Below are 25,418 nucleotides of genomic sequence, written 5' to 3'. Positions count from 1 at the left end.
GCCTCTCTCAGCCTATTGCGGACAGTCCGAGCACTGATGGAGGGATTGTGCGTTCCTGGTGTAACTCGGGCAGTTATTGTTGCCATCCTGTACCTGTCCTGCAGGTGTGATGTTCGGATGTACCTATCCTGTGCAGGTGTTGTTACACATGGTCTGCCACTGCAAGGATGATCAGCTGTCCATTCTGTCTTCCTGTAGCACTGTCTTAGGCGTCTCACAGTACGGACATTGCAATTTATTGCCCTGGCCACATCTGCAGTCTTCTGCCTCCTTGCAGCATGCCTAAGGCCTGTTCATGCAAATGAGCAGGGACCCATCTTTCTTTTGGTGTTTTTCAGAGTCAGTAGAAAGGCCTCTTCAGTGTCCTAAGTTTTCATAACTGTGACCTTATTTGCCTACCATCTGTAAGCTGTTAGTGTCTTTAACGACTGTTACACAGGTGCATGTTCATTAATTGTTTATGGTTCATTGAACAAGCATGGGAAACAGTGTTTAAACCCTTTACAATGAAGATCTGTGAAGTTCTTTGGATTTTAACGAATGATCTTTGAAAGACGGGGTCCTGAAAAAGGTTTCCTTTTTTGCTGAGTTTATTTCTGGAAACCGAGTTTGTGCCATCCTACGTTATAGATCGCCTCATTCAGAACCCAACCCTACCAGGCCCCAGCACCAACCCTGCCCTGCCTGGGCCCCAGCAACATTCCAGTCCTGCCAGGCCGCAGCATCAACCTGCCAGGCTCCAGCACCATTCCAGCCATGCCAGGCCCCAGCACCAACCTGCCAGGCTCCAGCACCAACCTGCCAGACTCCAGCACCATTCCAGCCCTGCCTAGCACGAGCTCAGACACAGACCTGCCCAGTTCTTATGCTAGCACCAGCTCACCCTCGCCCAGCAATGCCATTGCTGACAGCGGACTACCAACTCCAGAGGACACCCGGCCATATCCAAAAGCTGGCCCCTGAAAACCAGCTTGCAGAGGAAGAAAACGGCGCAAAACATCAATTGTAACTGACCCTCCAGAAATGCAGGCACCAGAAATGGAAAAGATTCATGCAGAATTTCCGAAGAAAGGGAAGCAAGGGGGGAGATCTGGGTCTGCAAAGAACAAGAAGGCAGCTAAAAAAAAAAGATGTTTATATATAATGAATACAAAATATGTGCCCTTCTTTCATTCGGTATGACATTTATACCATTGTGATGTATTGAGCCAAGTAAATGTTAGACAGCTTGAAAAGTGTGACAAATACCTCGCTCTCCCCTACGTACAAAACATACCCCATATTTTTCACACAAAAGTTGGCATTTAGAAACATTTTGCTTGACGGCAATACAGTCCATTATTACTATGCATAAGACCTCTTCTATTACTTGTTATTTTTGACTTGATTCTTTTATTATTATTATATTGATTAATGTACTCCATTGTTGAGGATCTAGCACATTCCATCTCTCTGCACCTTTTATACCTGCTCTACACTGTTTATTGTATTTGATCACACACACAAACACACAATTCTCTCTGCATGTGTGTTGCGGTTGTGAGGATTTCCACCGTCAACTCTATCTGAGCCAGAACAGAGAAGGAAGAACACACTGAGCATCAGGCTGTTAATTAAGGGGATCTTTCTATGGCTTCACTCCGCCAATGGCTTTTCCAGACACACACTCCACACCAAAAGTGTGGTTGTGTTCCAAATGACAAACTATTCCCTATGTAGTGTCCCACTTTTGACCAGGACCCATAGGGCTCTGATCAAAAGTAGTGCACTATATAGGGAACAGTGTGTACAGTAGGAGAATCTGAGAAGGTGTTTCACAGCAGAGGATCTAAACAGGGGCTAAAATTACAATGTGTGGAAATAAATAGCAATATAATACCGATAGTAATGTAGAAAGCACTTTGCTCCACAAAGGGGACACAAGGGGAAAACAAGGGAGAGTTAAGTGAAGTAAGTGTCCACGATGTTGGACCGCAGAAAGGATAGCGGAAAACCAATGGCTGGAATGGAGAGATGATCAGCTTTCCAACATCAGCAAATATTGGTGTGTTTGTGCATGTGTGTGCGTGTGTATCAGGCCCACAGTTACAGTACTCCCCTCTTCTGAACCAGAGCCCAACATTAGGGCCAGATACTGTGGAAACAGCGCATAAAGTGCTTTGAGTCATCAATTCATCATTACGGGTCCAATCAGGGGGCACAGCAGAGAGTGTGTGTGTGTGTGTGTGTGTGTGTGTGTGTGTGTGTGTGTGTGTGTGTGTGTGTGTGTGTGTGTGTGTGTGTGTGTGTGTGTGTGTGTGTGTGTGTGTGTGTGTGTGTGTGTGTGTGTGTGTGTGCATGCGTGTGCGTGCGCTCCTGCGCTAGCAGAGTGAACAAGTTGAGAGCTGCCTGCCTGGCGTTCGTCGGTTTCATAGCCAGTTGACGAGCTGTCTTCTGTCAGAGGTACTTTACTACACAAGCCGCTTTATTTGGTGCAAATGAGCCCTGTGTCTTCGGTATCTGTTTACAAAGTGCTGCTTCGGGCAGGCTTTGAAGGGAAAACTGCGGTCCCTCAGGGCATCATAGTAAACCAAATGCAAATTGCAGTATGAAATCTCTCTCCTGGAACACACAGCTTTATGTGCAGAAGCATGGTGCAGCAGAACAATAGCAACATTATCAAGGCCCCATTCTGTGATGAGCAAGGTCCGGGAACCACAGGAACACAATGAACTTGACCACAGGGGGACCACAGGCCGACCACTTAGACAGCAATAGTCCACACCGCAGATTAAACAAGGGCCGAACAGTGACCCGTTTTAAACGGCGGTCCCCAAATTTAGACCCCAAAGTACTTGGACCACAGACTGCATGCTCTGGGACTGGGTGACCAGCGACAGAGCTGAACAGTACCATTGAGGTGAACTTAAGAGAAAACAGTGTGTGTTTCAATGAAACATCACCGCTATGGAATAGCTTGATCAGATCTCTCTCTCTCTCCTTATGAGTCTGTACTGAAGATGAGCTACAGGAAGAGGGGAAGGGGATAACAACAGAGCACTTACTACAGACAAAGACAGATAGAGAGAGACAAAGAAAGACAAAGAGCACAGATAAATCCTAAGAGTTCAGTGGGAAAGCCTACACCGCTTAAGTATAAGCATATGGAAGGGCATCGTGCCAGGGCTACAGTCTGAGTGTATGGCAGTGTGGGCATAGTGCCAGGGCTACGTCCGGAAGGCAGGGGGCAGATTGAGGACCATGGAGTTGCTCCAGGACATAGTCTGAGGGTTTGGATCAGGTCCAGCCCAGCTGGGGGCAGAACAGGGGAGTCAAGTCCGCCCACTGTGGCACAGCCCACCTGCTGACAGATTTATGAACTTGGGCCCTGGCTGTATACCCTGGCTCTGGCCTGGCCAACAGAGAAGGCCCTGGGCAAACATGCTAACCAAATTACATCACATTGTACTGCTCTCTCCCTGTCGCCTACTCTTTGTTTGTTTCTTCTCTTTTTCTTTCTCAATCTCTTTTCTTTCTCTTTCACTCCGCTCTCATTCTCTTTCCTTCCCATTTGCCTTATTACTTACACTCTATCTCGTTTTCTTTTCTCCTCATTTAATTTTTCTCTTACTGAGATTTTCTGTCCTTGTCGGCAATCTTGCAGCCGTAAATCATGACGATGATATGTGACTGGTCCAACTATTTCCTGTATGTCTCCATGATTCACACGTTCTATTTCTACTGATATCTCATGACATCGTGGAACAAATGTTATCTTTTTTGAAACCTTTTTGAAATTCCACTCACTAATCAAATCATCTCAGCTGACTACAGTCACACTGAGCTACAGTAAACCAATGGAATGGAAGAAAAGAGAACCGGAGAGGAGAAAAGGTGACTGAGAGGAATCTGGGATCCAAAGACAGAAAGCCAGAGGGCCATAGAGAGTCAGTGAGCCAGGGTGCAGCTATGGTGGAGCTATGCTGGGCTGAGCTGGGGTGAGGTGAGCGGTACACCTGCCTGGCTGATTAAGCCTGTGACAATAGGCTCTCTGTTCCTACCTGTCCACCTGTCTGCAGGGCAGAGGCCCTATAGGCCCTCTCTCCCCCCTACCTGTCCATCACAGAATTCCTCCACTGTACAGTATGTGTATACACAGACATGCCTGACTAGGCTGCCTACACACACATGCTTAGCCCACAAACACACGTGTAGACCATGTACTTAAACACACACAAATACCTACACACAGGTGCGCCTACATGTGTGCATTGACACACAAACACGCAACAATGTGAGTTATTTACAAAACATTTCCCCCATTCCCCCATTAATACTCTCTCTCCACAGACCTGTTGGACATACACACAGCCTGGATGTCCTGCAGCCATCCTTACCAGAGTTCCATCATCACTCAGCTCATATTTACTCTCCTGTCCAACACACTACACTTCAGAACACACTACGCTTCAGAACACACTCTACCCATTCCCCACCGTTTGTGTATGTCTGATTCTCCTAGTCGTTTGTCAGTCATCCGGTTTAAACCCGACAAAATGCTTTACAAATAAAATGATGTACTGAACAATCGAGTCATACTGATTTTTCAATGTCCATATTGACTGATCCAATGCACCTCCTGACTGTCTGACTCTCGTCAATCTGTTGTCCTTAGATGATATGGTTGTACCATAGAAATATGGGTTGGACACAATGCACAGTGTATTCGGAAAGTATTCAGACACCTTGACCGTTTCCACATTTTCTTACATTACAGCCTCATTCTAAAATGTTTTAATTCCTCCTCAATCTACACACAATACCCCATAATGACAAAGCAAAAACAGGTTTTTAGAAATGTTTGCAAATGAATAAAAAATAAAAAACTGAAATATTACTATTACTATCAGGATAAGGTAAGGCCCAGATGCAGACCGCGTCGAAGTAACAATGTTTATTACAGCAACAGGGGAAAAGGTACAGGACGGCAGGCAGGATCAGGGTCAGGGGCAGGCAGAATGGTCAGTCGGGTGGGCTCAGGGTCAGGACAGGCAAGGGTCAAAACCAGGAGGACGAGAAAAGAGAGACGGGAAAAGCAGGAGCTGATACAAATAACGTTGGTTGACTTGATATGCATAAGATGCATAAGACTTCCGTGTGGCTCTATGCCAGCTCCACTCGACAGCTTTTACGACCGTGTCTGTGAGTGTGTGTGTGTGTGTGTGTGTGTGTGTATATACAGGCAGGTACTGTATGGTGAGTAACAGGTCTGCTGGTAATCTGGACACAGGGATTCCGGAATCACTCCGTATATTTTTGTATATATATTTTTTCCAGCCAAAGCTAACAAAGACTTCATTTTCAACCCTCCATTCCACCTTGCTCTATATTCTACTCTATTTCTGGTAAATGTCCAGTGATTGGTTGAAACTGCGAACCCTCTTTTTGTACTGCATTGATGGTTCAGTTTTATTTAATAAAATTGCAATGATTTGACTGTTTTATGAGTAAATAGTGCAGTGATTGGTCAAATTTGCTAGCCCTCGCATAATATGCAAGGAATTGTTGATTTAGCTAATTACTTTATGTTGTGATCGCATAACTGCGTGTGTGTATCTGCACATGCGTGCATGTACGCGGTGCATGCATGCATGCATGGGTGAGTATAAAAGAGCGTGAGAGAGATTATTTTTGAGCCTGTGGCTGTCTGAAGACAATGATCAAACTACAGACACCACAAGAACTCCCAGATCTTTTGTGGTCACGCACCATTCCCCCCTCGCAAAGCAGAGTCGTTCAGAGTTGGTCGCTAGTACATTTTAAAGTTAACAGACTCAAGAGTTATGGCTCTGGGATAATGGTTAAAAGTCTTCAAAATGTACCAATAAGACTTTAGCAAAGAGAACTCCAGAGTAATGGCCTGCAATTAGAACCTTTATTGAAAGCAAAAAGTCCTAGGCATTTCACTTTTAAACTCTCATAGAAGGACTTGGCCATATTTTAACAATGATAATATATCTTGTTAAACCAAATAAGGTTAAGAGACCGTGCTAGTTTCCAACTAGTTTAACAAAAACAGAGGCACTTCTGAACCCGCACTAATTTGTCACAAAATATTTGCCCCATTTTTCCAAAACACAGTTAAGCACAAACCTTTGGAGCGAAAGTGTGAGGCCATATTCTTCAATGCCCATATTTAAACCCCTCCCAGCTGTGCTCTGTCCCGCGTCCAACGGTATCCATTAGAGGAGAACTAACTCCCCCTTTGAGGGTTCCAACTGCTATTGTTTTATGTGAATCTAATACACAATGTTCAGATTATAGAGTTCCACGTCTCTGCAGTCCCTCCTTACTGCAGTACTGTATCAAAAACCTGTGTGTGGCTGGAAAAGTCAGTCATGGCTACCTCATGAAAGAAATAGGAAGGTTGAAGCTAGCTAACACACAGCATTCCCTATGGTCCCAGTCTTATACTCACTGGGATGCGTAAAAAATGGAACCCTATGTCCTATATAGTGCACAACGGACCCATGGGCCATGGTCAAAAGTAGTGCACTATAAATGGAATAGGGTGCAATTTGGGATGCAGATTTGTACTCGACACTACCACCGTAGAGATAGGCTTCATGAGACACACAGGTGCTTTAAGGTTCAACACTGCCATCAGGAGGGAGAAGCATTAGATGTATTAATGACGATCGGTTACCATAAAGTAGAACAAAACCAATCCGAAACAGCTCATTTCAGTGGGTCGTAAAGCAGATTTGCTCATGAGCTTCTGCTACCAAGGTCTCAACAATGTGTGTCTCTATAAATGTTCCCACTTAAAATGCTCAGTCCTGTAGGCACCCTGACCTCCGTGGCAACTGTAAAATGAAGAGTACGTCAAACGCAAGTTCGCATTTTTCATCATGAACCTTGTTCTGGAGGCAGCTCTGCAGAGTGGTCACTAGCTGGCACAGCCACAAAGTCAGAAAATCTGTTTATAAACCTAACCCTAACCACACTGCTAACCCTAATGTCTAACCGTGACCTTAAATTAAGACTAAAAAGCACATTTTTACCATATAGAACATTTTTACTTTGCAGCTGGCCCATCTAGGTAAATCACCCAGTTCTGCCTCCAGGAGAAGAATCATCCCAATAAACATCAACCTGCATGTAAAACTGTAATTGGCCCAAAACAAAATAAAAATAACTGAAACAAGTGGTGTGCTCTACTTCGTTTGTTCTACCTCTTCTGCAGGTAGATACAGTACACCTGCAAAGACCGTACCCCTCAGAAGACAAAATACACATGGACCGGGCCTTATAAGCCACAAGGAACTTAAATAGTACATCAAATGGACAGAGCAACCAAAAGTCTATCAAAAACAACCGTAATATACTGTTCTATTTCTGGATTTAAAACAAGGATTCAAAATGGCTGGATAAAGCTTAATCTCTGTGACACCAGAAATCATATAAGATTAACTTCAAAACACATTCTGAATTGAAAACATACCTTGAGAGCATACTTTGGGATGATTCCGGTGAATTGATTGAAACCCTTGATAAAGATGAGCTAAATTGATTTTTATTTTTTATTTCAAATACTGAGAAAAAAAATACATATCTCAGACTGGCCAATAAAAAGAAAACATTAAGATGGGCAAAAGAACACAGACACTGGACAAAGATATGGCTTTTTCTTTGCAACTCTGCCTAGAAGGCAAGCATCCCGGAGTCGCCTCTTCACTGTTGACGTTGAGACTGGTGTTTTGCGGTTCTATTTAATGAAGCTGAAGTTGAGGACTTGTGAGGCGTCTGTTTCTCAAACTAGACACTCTAATGTAATCGTCCTCTTGCTCAGTTGTGCACTGGGGCCTCCCACTCCTTTTTCTATTCTGGTTCGAGCCATTTTGCGCTGCTCTGTGAAGGGAGGAGTACATAGCGTTGTACGAGATCTTCAGTTTCTTGGCAATTTCTTGCATGGAATAGCCATCATTTCTCAGAACAAGAATAGACTGACGAGTTTCAGAAGAAAGTTATTTGTTTCTGGTCATTTTGAGCCTGTAATCGAACCCACAAATGCTGATGCTCCAGATATTCGATTAGTCTAAAGGCCAGTTTTATTGCTTCTTTAATCAACACAAGAGTTTTCAGCTGTGCTAACATAATTGAAAAAGGGTTTTCTAATGATCAATTAGCCTTTAAAAATGATAAACTTGGATTAGTTAACACAACGTGCCATTGGAACACAGGAGTGATGGTTGCTGATAATGGGCCTCTGTACGCCTATGTAGATATTCCATTAAAAATCAGCCGTTCCCAGCTACAATAGTAATTTACAACATTAACAATGTCTACACTGTATATCTGATTAATTTTATTTTATTTTAATGGACAAAAAATGTTGCTTTTGTTTCAAATACATGGGCATTCCTAAGTGACCCCAAACTTTTGAAAGGCAGTGTATATTGTATACACATTTTTTGGGGGAAGTTATGTTATTTTCTGCAATTGCTCAGAGAAAGAGATTTAATAGTAATAATTCAAAAAGGTAGGGGTACATTTTTTAAATGTTCAATACCTTTCAATATTTAACATTGTGAAGATAATGGTTGCCTCTGCACGCAAGTGGATCTTCCAGCAAGAACATAACTTTAAGGACACATCAATATCTACAAAGAAAAGGTTAATTGACCACAAAATCAACATTTTGCAATGGCTATGGGGTCCCCGGACATGAACCCCATTGAACTCGTGCGGTTTGAATTGATGAGGGCAGTCCATACGTGAAGGGGAAGGATATCAAGGATCTGGAAAGATTCTGTATGGAGGAATGGACTAAGATCCCTCCCAATGTGTTCTCCAACTCATAAAACATTTTTAGAAAAGAGGCTCAGTGCTGGTATCCTTGCACATGTATGGTGCTGGGGTACTGAAAACAGGGGTGCCAATCATTTTAAAGCCTACCTTTTTGAGAAAACATATTATTACTTTCTCTGCGCAATTGTACTAGTATAAAAAATCATGTTTTTTGCATGCAATATATCTCAGTTTTTTTTTATTATTTACAGTGATTTTTTTTGGAGTCAATAAATTCGAACCCCACTGAATGTGGCTGGGAAAAGGTTCCTATTGAGCATGTGTTAGAAGAACTGACATTGAATAGTACATTTCATTCAACTCCATAATATCGACTACGCCTCAGAGACACTGGTCAGAATACAATAAAACTTAAGGCTATCTGTGCAGATATTCGCATGCATAAATAACAGAAAATTATTTGTGAAGAAAACCATGAAGCTTGTTTGGATAGGTAGAGCCCGACTCATTGAGATAAAGGGACCACCTAAACCGCTCTGACGTTTATGAACAAGTGGGGTGTGGTCTATATATAGAAAACAAAGAAGGTTTGAGAGGGGAGAGAAAGCGAGATAATATTCCAAGCCCATTATGACAACCCACAGTCCAAACTGACTACTACCCACGTCCAGAAACTACACTGCCACTGCCCAGTGTGTTCTCTGCCTTCGCTCCAGATTACTTCAAGATGTCTAGCGCGTGTGTGCGTGTATGGGTGGGTGCATGTATTATAGAGGGGGCTACTGTATTATATCACCTGTGGTGGTGATCTCAGAAATGTGTTTTCACAGCCACCGTCTCATTACCACATACACCATTAGGCATAATTAAGGCACAGTCACGCAACTCTTCCTTCCATTCACGGCTTCCTTTCCCCTCCCCTCTCCTCCCTTCCACTCATCTACCCTCCTCTGCTCTCTTCTCCTTTCCCCTGCTACACCATCCCTTTCCCTTCTCTTCCCTCACACACACACAAAACACATACACACACACACACACACCGTCTTGTACAGCTAACCTTGTGGTGACACACAATTCAGTCCCATTCAAAATCTTATTTTCCTTAACCCCAACCCTAAACCTACCCCTAAGCTGTACTCTTACCTTAACCCTAACCCTAACCTTAACCCAAAAACCTAACCTTAGTCCTAACCCTAGCTCCTAACCCTAACCCTAAAACTAACCCTAAATCCACTTTTGGGCCCCACAAGAACATAACACGTCCACACACGTCCAAACACACACAGAAATACAGACACATACACACACACCTTAATCACATCCATAGGGAGAGGCTACAGGGCCCAGAAGACATGGGGCCATTTATTTTTTCTAGGCGTCGATACTTACTTGGTGAGAATCAAACACATGATATCTCCTAGCTTTGGTGGAACTCTGACACCAGAGTGGATAGATTTGGTTACTATAAATGTAGAGGATCCCTCATTTTTAACTCTGATAATATGTGAGAAAGTTATTTTAAAGGATGACTACTGAAATAGATCTGTGAAATTCAGTCTGTCACAATCTGTCCTTTCTTTCTCTTTCTCTCTCTCTCTCTCTCTCTCTCTCTCTCTCTCTCTCTCTCTCGCTCTCTCTCTCTCTCTCTCTCTCTCTCTATTGCTTTATCTCGGCCCCTTCTCTCTGTCTGCGTTCCTTTCTCCTTCTCTTTCTCACCCCCCACACGTTCTGTCTCTCTCTCTTTTTCCCTCCTGTTGCAGTTGCGCTGGATGCCAGAGACATGAGGAATGTAACTTTCTGTGTTTAAGGGCTTTGGCCGAGGCTGTGGGGCTGCAGCGGTAAAGCAGAGTACTGGCTGGCCCAGTGTAAAGAGTATGGCTGTGCAAATGGATATCAGCCTCATCTGCTGCAAATAAATCACAGAAAGAGATCATCAGAGGATCCACGAGCTTAGCCTAAACCTTGCCTCCTTTCACCTCTCCGTCTCCACTCTAACCCCTCATCTCTCCCTTCCCACTGGGCAAAGACGTCAGCTCAACATCTAGTTTTGATTTACATTTGGTTGAGTAGTCAACTAATATGAATGCAATGTGAAATCAGGTTAAAAATAATACGAAATGCCCTTACGTTGATTCCTTTTTGCAAATCCAATTCGTTTTCCACATTGATTCAATGTCATCACAATGAGTTTTTGCCATGTGGGTTTTCCCCTATAGTTTCTCACACACCCTTCTCTATTTTCCTCCTCTCTCTCCCCCTTCTCTCCCCTCTTCCTCCATTATCTCCCCTCTACCTCCCTTACTCTTCCCCCTCTACTCTCTTCATCCTCGCTCTCTTTCCCCTTCTCCCCCTTTTACTGTCATCCTCTTTCTCCCTTTCACCTGACCCAGAGATATTCCCCGCCAGCCTTAATCTTTCCCCCTTATAACCTTCATCTCTCCTCCCTTTCATCTCCCTCTATAAACATCTCACGTCACCCGCACCACAATGACTGGCATTCCACAATAATACCGTCAAAGCTGAATGCTGTCTGTCTCTCTTTGTCTATGTCCGGCAACGCTTCCCTCTGCCCTATAGAGTCTGGGTTTGACACTGTCGCTGCATATAATACAGGAAATACAGCCTGATCCACTGTATACATACAGCAGACGGTACACAGTGTAGTCTACGTCTACAGCTACATCTATATCATACAAACTGACATTGAATATATACATACTTTGGCTCTAATCATAGACAAATAGTCCTCCCAAAGTCAATATTAATAGCATACAGCCTGCATTTGGAAGAGATGGATTATACACTAAGGTTTATATAGGGTTTTCTCCATATGGTATGTTTAAAAGAGACGTTTCAAAACTTCTCCTCTCATATACTCTGCAACTCTTGGTCTCTATCTCTGTCTGCCTCTTGTCTGACTGTCATCATTCATAGAGAAAGATAGGGAGAGTTCTCTCGGAGTAACTTTGTGTTGCAACAGCCTTCAGAAAGGAATCTCCAGGCCAGAAGCACCAGCTGAGAAATAATTCCATAGGATTCTGGAGAATTCCTAAGAATTCCAGAGGAGCTTCCAATGCAGAATAAGGTCATCTGGCCCACTAAACCATACATTGTTTATTTACCCACCGGACTCCTCGATTCTCTTTTACAGTTTTGGGTCCCGCACATTTTCAGAAAGGGAGCCATCGCAAAAAGCCTCCTGGTGGCCGTGGCGGACATTTTTCTATTCCGCCATAGCAGGACAACGTATTTTCATTCAGATCTACTGAACCAAACATGATAACACAGAAAAGGGGGATGTCACCGATGTTTTGATGTTCAAGAATTACAATGATACCATGTACAACATCATGAACTGTTCAGATGATTATGTAATGGTGGACCGCCATGGTAAGTCATGGAAGGATAGCCAATAAAATAGCAGTTTCTGACAATGTCTACACAATAGAATATCATGTCTGTGACATAGAGAGCTGTACAGTTGTCTGCTGCTGTCTTATTGCCCTTGGTTGTGAAAGTGAATACTGTGGGACACTGTGTAAATACACATAACACAGGAAGAGCATTTGATTTATCTGGACTCCAGGACTTCATGGGATGTTTTCATGGGCAGGTATGTACCTCTAGTGCGCGCTGGTCCGAAATGACACCCACCACTCCTTAACTTATACTGTATTTCAGAAGAGACCATTTTCATTTTTGAGCACTTCACAATTGTCCTTTATGATTGCACTAGCAGTCAATACAACATCAGTCAAGCTTATTTTGCATGACATCAAAATCAATGAACACAAATGTTATTTATATAACGCTTTTCACAAAAAGGGTGCTTGCTAACAACCTGGCCATGACCCCCAAAGAGCAAGCAGCAGTTATATGGCAAGGAAAAAGAAAGAAAAGAAGAAACCTTAGCTGTACAGAGCAGAAGGTTGGAGTGCAAGCTGTGACAAGTTGTACATTTAGACAACAAAGAATAGCAGCGTATATGTGACCACCAGACAGCTGTTCATTTCGGGAGAATCATAATAAATTCATGGCATGGATGACCATCTGATGCATAGTAATATCAGAGTGTACAAGACACAAGTCTGAGAATTGTCCACATATGTGGACAAAGATTGAATATTCGGTATAATTACTCAATCCACGTCATCCCTATTGGGATATAAATCGTCAATAAGTCTAAATCTGGGCATTCAGAACATGTGCCCAAGACATCAGACAATTGTTCTTGATGTGTTCTGTGACAGTCTTCTTGTACTTCTCACTGTTGTCTATTTTGTTTGGCCAGATGATGCAGTAGATTCAGACATCCACTGCTGAAAGACTTAGTAAGACTTTTATTTCCATAGTCCATCTGTAGATGTTCTACGGCAGGGTTCTCCATTTCAACAACAGTTGAAGTCGGAAGTTTACATACACCTTAGTCAAATACATTTAAACTCAGTTTTTCACAATTCCTGACATTTAATCCCAGTACAAATTCCCTGTTTTAGATCAGTTAGGATCACCACTTCAGTTTAAGAATGTGAAATGTCATAATAATAGTAGAGCAAATTATTTATTTAAGCTTTTATTTCTTTCATTGCATTCCCAGTGGGTCAGAAGTTTACATACACTCAATAAGTATTTGGTAGCATTGCCTTTAAATTGTTTAGCTTGGGTCAAACGTTTTGGGTAACCTTCCATAAGTTTCCCACAATAAACTCGGTTAATTTTGGCCCATTGTTCCTGACAGAGCTGGTGTAACTGAGGTTTGTAGACCTTGCTCGCACACACTTTTTCAGTTCTGCACACACATTTTCTACAGGATTGAGGTCAGGGCTTTGTGATGACCACTCCAATACCTTGACTTTGTTGTCCTTAAGCCATTTTGCCACAAATTTGGAAGTACGCTTGAGGTCATTGTCCGTTTGGAAGACCCATTTGCGACCAAGCTTTAACTTCCTGACTGATGTCTTGAGATCTTGCTTCAATATATTCACATAATTTTACATCCTCATAATGCTATCTATTTTGTGCACCAGCCCCTCCTGCAGCTAAGCACCCCCACAACATGATGCTGCCAGCCCCGTGCTTCACAGTTGGGATCGTGTTCTTCAGCTTGCAAGCCTACTCCGTTTTCCTCCAAACATAACGATGGTCATTATGGCCAAACAGTTATATTTTTGTTTCATCAGACCAGAGGACAATTCTCCAAAAACGACTATCTTTGTCCCCATGTGCAGTTGAATACCATAGTCTGTTTTTTATAGTCGTTTTGGAGCAGTGGCTTCTTCCTTGCTGAGCAGACTTTCAGGTTATGTCGATATAGGACTCATTTTACTGTGGATATAGATACTTTTGTACCTGTTTCCTCCAGCATTTTCACAATGTCCTTTGCTGTTGTTCTGGGATTGATATGCACTTTTTGCACCAAAGTACATTCATCTCTAGGAGACAGAACGCGTCTTCTTCCTGAGAGGTATGACGGCTGCGTGGTCCCATGGTGTTCATACTTGCGTACTATTGTTTGTACAGATGAACGTGTTACCTTCAGGCGTTTAGAAATTGCTCCCAATGATGAACAATTGTTTTTCTGAGGTCTTGGCTGATTTCTTTTGATTTTCCCATGATGTCAAGCAAAGAGGCACTGAGTTTGAAGGTAGGCCTTGAAATACATCCACAGGTACACCTCCAATTGACTCAAATTATGTCAATTAGCAGAAGCTTCTAAAGCCATGATATCATTTTCTGGAATTTTCCAAGCTGTTTAAAGGCACAGTCAACTTAGTGTATCTAAACTTCTGACCCACTGGAATTCTGATGAATGAATTAAAAGTGAAATAATTTGTCTTTAAACAATTGTTGGAAAAATGACTTGTGTCATGCACAAAGTAGATGTTCTAGCCAACTTGCCAAGACTATAGTTTGTTAACAAGAAATTTGTGGAGTTGGTGAAAAATTTGTTTTAATGACTCCAACCTAAGTGTATGTAAATGTCCGACTTCAACTGTAACTATCTACTAACCCTAAACCTAACCCTAGCCCTAACCCTAACCTTAATCCTTATGCTAACCCTAAACTTAACCTAGCATTTAACCTAACCCTAGCCCTAACCTTAGTCCTTACCCTAACCCTTATTCTAAACCTAACCCTAACCGTAACCTTCGGGAAGCAGTTGCTTATCAACAGACAATTTGTTGACAGAATGACCATCTGTCGAGCGTCTACAGATGGAAAGTCTGGATTATCCAAATAAAGTGTGACCTAAGACTCCATCCATCTCATGTCATTCTTGACAACACGCCAACCGTCCAAACCATACAATAGAACTGATTTGACATTGCTGTTATATAGATGGATATTTGTTTTGAGGCTGCTCTGCTCAGACCTCCAGATGGGATGAGTTGGGCAAATTCACAATGTGAGGTTTTTAGTTTAGAGCTCTTCCAGCTGGGAGAACAGGCTCCACTGAATACCACCGGGTTAATATGGTGTGGTTTTGGTCATGATCCAGTAAATGGTAATAAGGAAGAGGATCTGAGAGTATAGTAATTCTGAAAAAAATCATCATAAAAAAAATGATGCTTTTATTTCTTCTTCACAGAAATAGTGCACTGGGCCTTTTAATAGTCCTGTATTAGCAGATATATCGGTCTGCAGCGCCAGTACGGGCAGCAACATTAGTCCAGCATTTTATGATCACTTCGAGGAATATAACACTGAGTCTTGCATGAATCCCCTGTTGTTCTGGAAGACTGTGTGATCTCGCTCCCCGTGGCCAGATGTCATTGCAGGACGCCTTCTCACGCCTTCTCAAAGCATGCTTCACAGACATTTTCAATTTCTCCTTGTCGCAGTCTGTAATCCGAACATGTTTCATGCTGACCACCATTGTTTCTGTTCCCAAGAACTCAAAGGTAACCTGCCTAAATGACTATCGTCCTGTAGCAGCCACATCTGTATTTATGAAGTGCTATGAAAGGCTGAACATGACACACATCAACACCATCATCCCAGACACCCTGGAACCACTCCAGTACACATACTGCCCCAAAATATCCACAGATGATGCAATCTCAATTGAACTTCACTCTGCCCTTTCCCACCTGGACAAGAGGGGAAATAACTTTGTGAGAATGCGGTTCATAGACTAGACCTTAGCTTTCAACACCATAGTCCCCTCCAAGCTTATCAACAAGCTTGGGACCCTTGGACTGAAAACCTCCCTCTTTAACTGTATCTTGGACTTCCTGATGGGACGGCCCTGGGTGGTGAGGTTAGGCAACAACACCTCCACCATGCTGACCCTCAACACATGGGTGTTAGGCCTTATCACTGATGGAGTTGAGACAGCCTACAGGGAGGAGATCAGAGACTTGGCAGTGCGGTGCCATAACAACAACCTCTCCGTCAACATCAGTAAGACCAAAGAGCTCATTGTGGACTACAAAAAGATTCGGCATGGGCCCCTCAGATCCTCAAAAGGTTTTACAGAGCATTAGAGAGCATCTTGACTGGTTGCAACACCGCTTGGTATGGCAAATGCACAACCCTCGTCCGCAAAGAGCTGCAGAGTGTAGTGCGGACAGCCCAGTACATCACTGGGGCCGAGCTCCATGCCATCCGGGACCTCTGGATCAGCAGTGTCAGGGGAAGGCCTGAGAAATTGCCAAAGACTCCAGCCACCTAAGCCATAGACTGTTTACTTTGCTAACGTCTGGAAGACGGTACCAGAGCATCGGTTCTCGGACCAACAGGTTCCGAGATAGCTTCTACCCCAAAGCCAAAACACTCTTAAACAGCCATAAGACTGCTAAGTAGTTAATGGTTACACGGACTATCTGCACTGACTCTATGCACAATCACAAGACTATATATACATATACACATGCACACTACAGTGACACTCTCACACAAAACCCACACACACTCACACTATATACATACACGCACATAACACATACTTGCATACCGACAACACAAACAGACGTACACACATATGCACACACATACTTTTACAATCATTATATGCTGCTGCTACTCTGTTATTTATTTTACTATCATTATTATCTGTTCGGATGCCTAGTCACTTTAACCTGCCTTCATTTACATATCTATTTACATACCTTATACCCCTGCACATTGATCTGGTAGTGGTAATCCCTGTATATTGATCTGGTAGTGGTAATCCCTGTACATTGATCTGGTAGTGGTAATCCCTGCACATTGATCTGGTAGTGGTAATCCCTGCACATTGATCTGGTAGTGGTAATCCCTGTATATTGATCTGGTAGTGGTAATCCCTGTACATTGATCTGGTAGTGGTAATCCCTGTATATTGATCTGGTAGTGGTAATCCCTGTACATTGATCTGGTAGTGGTAATCCCTGCACATTGATCTGGTAGTGGTAATCCCTGTATATTGATCTGGTAGTGGTAATCCCTGTACATTGATCTGGTAGTGGTAATCCCTGTACATTGATCTGGTAGTGGTAATCCCTGTACATTGATCTGGTAGTGGTAATCCCTGCACATTGATCTGGTAGTGGTAATCCCTGTACATTGATCTGGTAGTGGTAATCCCTGTACATTGATCTGGTAGTGGTAATCCCTGTACATTGATCTGGTAGTGGTAATCCCTGTACATTGATATGGTAGTGGTAATCCCTGTACATTGATCTGGTAGTGGTAATCCCTGCACATTGATCTGGTAGTGGTAATCCCTGCACATTGATCTGGTAGTGGTAATCCCTGTATATTGATCTGGTAGTGGTAATCCCTGTACATTGATCTGGTAGTGGTAATCCCTGTACATTGATCTGGTAGTGGTAATCCCTGTACATTGATCTGGTAGTGGTAATCCCTGTACATTGATGTGGTAGTGGTAATCCCTGTACATTGATCTGGTAGTGGTAATCCCTGTATATTGATCTGGTAGTGGTAATCCCTGTACATTGATCTGGTAGTGGTAATCCCTGTACATTGATGTGGTAGTGGTAATCCCTGTACATTGATCTGGTAGTGGTAATCCCTGTATATTGATCTGGTAGTGGTAATCCCTGTACATTGATCTGGTAGTGGTAATCCCTGTACATTGATCTGGTAGTGGTAATCCCTGTACATTGATCTGGTAGTGGTAATCCCTGTATATTGCTCTGTTCTTGTGTATATTATTCCTTGTGTTACAATTTCTTTTGCAATGTTGGGAAGGGCTCAAATTCTACACCCGTTGTATTCGGTGCATGTGACAATAAAAATGTGATATGATTTGTTTTTGTTCGAGATATGAAGGAAAATGCATTGTCCCGTTATGACAGATTAGCAAAACGGCTGCCATAATCGTTGACCATCAAAACAATGGTGTTGACATCACCTTTTCTGTGTTATCATGTTTGGTTCAGCAGATACTATATGAAGGAAAATACACATTTTCCGGCTAGGGCAAAGAAAAATAAGAGGCGTTTTTGTGATGGCTCCCTTCCTGAAAATGTACAGGACACTAAACTGTACAAGTGTACCAATGTTTCATGCTTTTATGAAAAAGTGAACAAAATGTTCACATGTCCCCTGGACTATAAGAAGATTCTACAGGGAGTTATGGTTTTGCATAGAGATAGTGTAGGCTTTTTTTTACTTCACTGATAACCGACAAGTGCTCACTATCATCTTCTTCAAGAGGGAGGACTACATGCCGTACATTCTCCAAATAGATCCCTACGGGAGCACCAGTGAGTGGAATTTAATTGACAAATAAATAACCCTAGGCAGAGGGAATGAAGAGAGATTGGGGAAAATAAGGCTAAAAAAAAGAATTAGAATATAAAAATGATTGAGATCAGGGGAGATGGAGCGAGAATGAAAGTTTGAACGAGTGAAAGAAAAAAAGAAGAGAAAGGTGGGATAAGAGAAAAAAGGAGGCCAAATTCCCAGCGAAGGAAACATCTGTATCCCAGACAAAGTAATGGCCACCCAGCCCACTGATCATTACATTACCTTCTGACTATTAGCTCTATGACCTGGCCAGTTGGCATCCATACAGTCATCCACACCCCTTGTGTGTACAATCAACAGGCCGTGGTGTTCCTCTGGGCTCGGTGATGTATCCTCTCACATGGGGGCTTACCAAAATTCAAAACAGCTCTGCCCGTCAAGTCTTACTCATGACACGAGTCATGGGGAAAATATGGTTGGACAAGAAATACTTACTTTCACCAAAACCACTGAATGTGCTAGCACATTATGCACACACTTGTGGCAGCCCGAGCCACATCAGAACAATGGTACTCAAATCCAAGCACAACTAGTTCCAGAACTTCCAGTCAGACCCACTAAAACACAGCCAGAAACATGTTCGAGATGAGAAAAAAGCATAAAAGCAATGAAGTAAAGGAGAAATAAAAAGGGGAGAAATAAAATAAGAAAAAAAAACAACAAGAACAAAGTCTAGCCTAGCGTGTCTATTTGATATTCAGTGTTCTTTGTTTTTTGTGGCACTCTATGTAATTTTCCGAGCGGTTACGAGTTCTGGGCTCAAAGTGATTTTTTTTATTTTTAGATGATAAAATCACATTGATGGTAAAAAAGGCGTTAATTGCCAGGAAATCAGACATGTTAAAAACAGAAATAGAGAGAGGGAGAAAGTAGTTACAAACTAAGAACTTGGTAGGGAGATTAAGAAACTGTTTTTGTGTTGAAATTGAGGCCTGAGTCATGGTTTTTGAGAGAGAGAGAGAGAGAGAGAGAGAGAGAGAGAGAGAGAGAGAGAGAGAGAGAGAGAGAAATGAAGCCTTCAATGGAGAGAGAGAGAGAGAGAGAGAGAGAGAGAGAGAGAGAGAGAGAGAAATGAAGCATTCAATGAAGAGAGCGAGAGAGAGAGAGAGAGAGAGAGAGAGAGAGAGAGAAATGAAGCCTTCAATGAAGAGAGAGAGAGAGAGAGAGAGAGAGAGAGAGAGAGAGAGAGAGAGAGAGATGAAGCCTTCAATGAAGAGAGCGAGAGAGAGAGAGAGAGAGAGAGAGAGAGAGAGAGAGAGAGAGAGAAATGAAGCCTTCAATGAAGAGAGCGAGAGAGAGAGAGAGAGAGAGAGAGAGAGAGAGAGAGAAATGAAGCCTTCAATGAAGAGAGCGAGAGAGAGAGAGAGAGAGAGAGAGAGAGAGAGAAATGAAGCCTTCAATGAAGAGAGCGAGAGAGAGAGAGAGAGAGAGAGAGAGAGAGAGAGAGAAAGAGAGAGAAATGAAGCCTTCAATGAAGAGAGCGAGAGAGAGAGAGAGAGAGAGAGAAATGAAGCCTTCAATGAAGAGAGCGAGAGAGAGAGAGAGAGAATGAGAGAGAGAGAGAGAGAGAGAGAGAGAAATGAAGCATTCAATGAAGAGAGCGAGAGAGAGCGAGAGAGAGAGAGAGAGAGAAATGAAGCATTCAATGAAGAGAGCGAGAGAGAGCGAGAGAGAGAGAGAGAGAGAGAGAGAGAGAAAGAGAGAGAAATGAAGCCTTCAATGAAGAGAGCGAGAGAGAGAGTGTGTTAAAGTTAGCGAGAAAGAGACTGAGAGATAGCATTAGTTAAAGAAGGAGGACAAGGACAGACAGAGAGAGAGTTAACGTAAGACAGCTGCTTTAAGAAATGGATGATATTCCTATAGGTGGGCCAAATCCCTTTAACATGGGTCAATCACCTAACCCACCAAACATACAACACACACATCAGCACTCGGTCAGGTGGTGACCCCCAGACAAAAAAAAGACAGTTCGTTGGCTTAGCAACATGGAAGCACATTGCAATACAAACAGAGAGAAAATAAACTCAGCAAAAAAAGAAACTTCCTTTTTTCAGGACCCTGTCTTTCAAAGGAAATTCATAAAAATCCAAATAACAGATCTTCATTGTAAATGGTTTAATTAAACACTGTTTCCCATGCTTGTTCAATGAACCATAAACAATTCATGAACATGCACCTATGTTACGGTCATTAAGACACTAAAAGCTTACAGACGGTAGGCAATTAAGGTCACAGACATAAAAACTAACACTAAAGAGGCCTTTCTACTGACTCTGAAAAACACCAAAAGAAAGATGCCCAGGGTCCCTGTTCATCTGCAAGAATGTGCCTTAGGCATGCTGCAAGGAAGCATGAGGACCGCAAATGTGGCTTGGGCAATAAATTGCATGACCGCACTGTGAGACGCCTAAGACAGCGCTACAGGGAGAGAGGACGAACAGCTGATCGTCCTCGCAGTGACAGACTGTGTAACAACATCTGCACAGGATTGGTACATCCGAACATCACACCTGCGGGACAGGTACAGGAAGGCAACAACAACTGCCCGAGTTACACCAGGAACGCACAATCCCTCCATCAGTGCTCTGTCTGCAATAGGCTGAGAGAGGCTGGACTGAAGGCTTGTAGGCCTGTTGTAAGGCAGGTCCTCAGCAGACATCACCGGCAACAACGTCGCCTATGGGCACAAACCCACCGTCACTGGACCAGACAGGACTGGCATAAAGTGCTCTTCACTGATGAGTCGCGGTTTTGTCTCACCAGGGGTGATGGTTGGATTCTCGTTTATCGTCAAAGGAATGAGCATTACACTGAGGCCTGTACTCTGGAGCGGGATCAATTTGGAGGTGGAGGGTCCGTCATGGTCTGGGGTGGTGTGTCACAGCATCTTTGGACTGAGCTTGTTGTCATTGCAGGCAATCTCAATGCTGTGCGCTACAGGGAAGACCTCCTCCCTCATGTAGTACCCTTCCTGCAGGCTCCTCCTGACATGACCCTCCAGCATGACAATGCCACCAGCCATACTGCTCGCTCTCTGCGTGAGCAGCCTCTGTAAGACAGGAATGTCAGTGTTCTGCCATGGCCAGCGAAGAGCCCAGCTCTCAATCCTATTGAGCACGTCGGGGACCTGTTGGATCGGAGGGTGAGGGCTAGGGCCCTTCCCCCCAGAAATGTCTGGGAACTTGCAGGTGCCTTGGTGAAAGAGTGGGGTAACATCTCACAGCAAGAACTGGCAAATCTGGTGCAGTCCATGAGGAGGAGATGCACTGCGGTACTTAATGCAGCTGGAGGCCACACCAAATACTGACTGTTACTTTTGTTACCTTTGTTCAGGGACACATTATTCCATTTCTGTTAGTCACTTGTCTGTGGAACTTGTTCAGTTTGTCCCAATTGTTGAATCTTGTTATGTTCATACAGATATTTACATATGTTAAGTTTGCTGAAAATAAACACAGTTGACTTTGAGAGGAATTTTTTTTTTGCTGAGTTTTGATCCCTCCTTTGAGCTACACTTTTACAACATAAAGCATTTTCGATAAAGAGCATTCACGCATGCCTGGCAGGGCCAATGTATGGTGTAATTATTTCGGGGGGGGGGGGGCATGTAAAAGAAGTTGCCGTTAAACAGTTCAAAAGTTTCTCTGGTCTCTACCTATAAAAGTATTCTACTCTCTTTCTCCTCCTCTGGAGTCTACATTCCTTGAAAACATGGAGATAATAAGCTCAGAGGACAGAGGAAAACAGACACAGCAAGACAGAGCGCTAATATATGCAACCCTAATGAACTAATTTGTCTCCACTATTAGTAATGGACCCCTGCCTCCATCTTAGTAAAACATCAACAAACAGGGTTTGAAGTCCCCATCTTTCCTCTTCTCAGTGTGCCACACCACTGCCTGATTCAAAATGTGATCAGAGTAAGCGAAGCACTTAAGTTGCTACAGAGAACATAAACAGTGTGACTGTGTGAGTATACACAGGATCTGATTTAAATCGGATTAAAAATACATTAATGATTAGGGCTATTGATATCTACAGAGACAGAAAGGGGATGAGAGGGGAAATGTAACCTTGAGTGGCTCTGTGACTGACCCTTTTTCCTAAAGGATTGACAAGGGGAGGGATGGAATGGCATGGTAACATACTCTATACAGTCCAGTAGCGCTGCGGATTTCTATCCTGTTGATGGTTGAAGGACAAACATTGAAACAATAAGTCACCTAAGGTAACTCCCCTCTGTGCATGTGTGCGTCTGCGTGCGTGTACAGTATATGTCCATAACTGCATGAGCGTGCACAGACATAGAGTTCATCTCAGGATAGTGGAAACAGTGTGAATTCAGGGAAGTGCAAATGACTGTTCTGGAACAGGTAATCACTACATAATGAATTCATAGTCAGGATGTGAGGGTAATTTTAAAGTATGTGACTGGGCAGGTTTCCCAGACCCAAATTAAGTCCATTCCTGGACTCAAAATCATGGTTGATTGAGAATGCTCATTTTTTGTCCAGGAACAGACTGGAGAGACTGGGAAACCCCTACATTCCTATATACTGTAGGGACTGCCAGTGGCTGGTTACTGCACTACTCTAAGGGACAATTCCAAGATTCCTGTGAGAGAGGGAGAGGGAGGAGCGATGGAGGGATAGAAGGTAGGATGTGGTGTGAAGGGAAGTGGGAGGGGGAATGAGTGAAGACTTCAGAATCGACATCAACACATACCCCAACCTCCCCATCTTCCCCTTTTCCCCTACTGTGTGTGTCCCTCAGCCTCCTGCCCTTCTCAGAGATATTGAGGCAATTGGGAGCTTATACTGTATATTAGAGATGATGCATATGCTCAGAGAGAGCTCCAAGTGAGTTTGCCTGTGACAGAGCCAGGGCTAGAGGTAGCTACCTGGGAGTGGGTTGTGGCTGTTATGGTGGGGTTAAGGTGAGTGCACACCTCAACAAATACTTACGGTACCTGTCCTAAATACACATGCAAGCATGAGAGAAATTGACAGAGATTGAGGAAGAATGAAAGACAGAGACAGAGAGAGATACAGTATATGAATAAACGTATGTAGTGCCTTCAGACTATATGTCTGACTGTCCTGCAAGACCAGGCAGGCTTTCTTTTCTTTCTTTTTTTTACCCTTATTTAAGCAGGAAGTCCCATATACAGTGGGGAGAACAAGTATTTGATACACTGCCGATTTTGCAGGGTTTCCTACTTACAAAGCATGTAGAGGTCTGTAATTTTTATCATAGGTACACTTCAACTGTGAGAGATGGAATCTAAAACAAAAATCCAGAAAATGACATTGAGTGATTTTTAAGTAATTAAATTGCATTTTATTGCATGACACAAGTATTTGATCACCTACCAACTAGTAAGAATTCCGGCTCTCACAGACCTGTTAGTTTTTCTTTAAGAAGCCCTCCTGTTCTCCACTCATTACCTGTATTAACTGCACCTGTTTGAACTCGTTACCTGTATAAAAGATGCCTGTCCACACACTCAATCAAACAGACTCCAACCTCCAACCACAATGGCCAAGACAAGAGAGCTGTGTAAGGACATCAGGGATACAATTGTAGACCTTCACAAGGCTGGGATGGGCTACAGGACAATTGGAAAGCAGCTTGGTGACAAGGCAACAACTGTTGGCGCAATTATTAGATTCAAAAATATTCTTTAGAAATATTTAACTTTCACACATTAACAAGTCCAATACCTCAAATGAAAGATAAACATCTTGTTCATCTACAGATCTTGTCCGATTTTAAAAAATGTTTTACAGTGAAAACACAACATATATTTATGTTAGACCACCACCAAATCAAAGGGAAAACGCAGCCATTTTTTCCAGCCAAAGATAGAGTCACAAAAGCAGGATTAGAGATAAAAATGAATCACTAACCGTTTGAAAATCTTCATCAGATGACACTCATATAACATATTACACAATACATTTATGTTTTGTTCGATAATATGCATATTTATATCCACAAATCTCGGCTTACATTGACGCCATGTTCAGAACTGCCTCCAAAATATCCGGAGGAATTATAGAAAGCTACGCCAGATAACTCATAAACTTTGACTAAAGATATAATTAAAGATACACTGGTTCTTAATGCAACCGCTGTGTCAGATTTTTTTAAACGTTACGTAAAAAGCCTAACATTGCAAAAATCTGAGACGGCGCTTAGACGTAAAAGTATTTCTCTGCCATGTTGGAGTCAACAGAAATACGAAATTACAACATAAATATTCCCTTACCTTTGATGATCTTTCATCAGAACGTAGTGCAAGGAGTCCTAGTTCCACAATAAATCGTTGTTTTGTTCCATAATGTCCAATACTAGTGTCCAAGTAGCTGCATTTGCTATCACTTTCAGCTCACGTGGACTGCTGGTCCAGGATAACTCGCACGAATTCTTCCAAAATATATATTCCAGGTCGAATAAACTGGTCAAACTAAGTAGAGAATCAATCTTCAGGATGTTATTATCATATATATCCAATAACGTTCCAACCGGATCATACGTTTTCAGCTGGAGCCAAATGGAACAGCGGTAGCACCCACAGAGAAATGCGCCACAGGAAAATGGCATTCTGTCGGGACACTGACTATTTCCCCTCCCATTCGGTCAAAGTTCACAGCCAATGCTCCATTCCACTTTATACTGAATGAGGACATCTAGTGGAAGGCTTTGGAAGTGCTACCAGATCCATATATTTTTGGGAAAGGAGGGGGCGATGACGTCAAAGTTGCCCGAAAAGTTGCGCCGACAGAGATGGCCGCCTCGCTTCGCGTTCCTAGGAAACTATGCAGTTTTTTGTTTTTTTTACGTGTTATTTCTTACATTAGTACCCCAGG

Source organism: Oncorhynchus nerka, linkage group LG25 (assembly GCF_034236695.1).
Source record: "Oncorhynchus nerka isolate Pitt River linkage group LG25, Oner_Uvic_2.0, whole genome shotgun sequence".
Lineage (NCBI taxonomy): Eukaryota > Metazoa > Chordata > Actinopteri > Salmoniformes > Salmonidae > Oncorhynchus > Oncorhynchus nerka.
Note: the sequence above shows the minus strand (reverse complement) of the source record.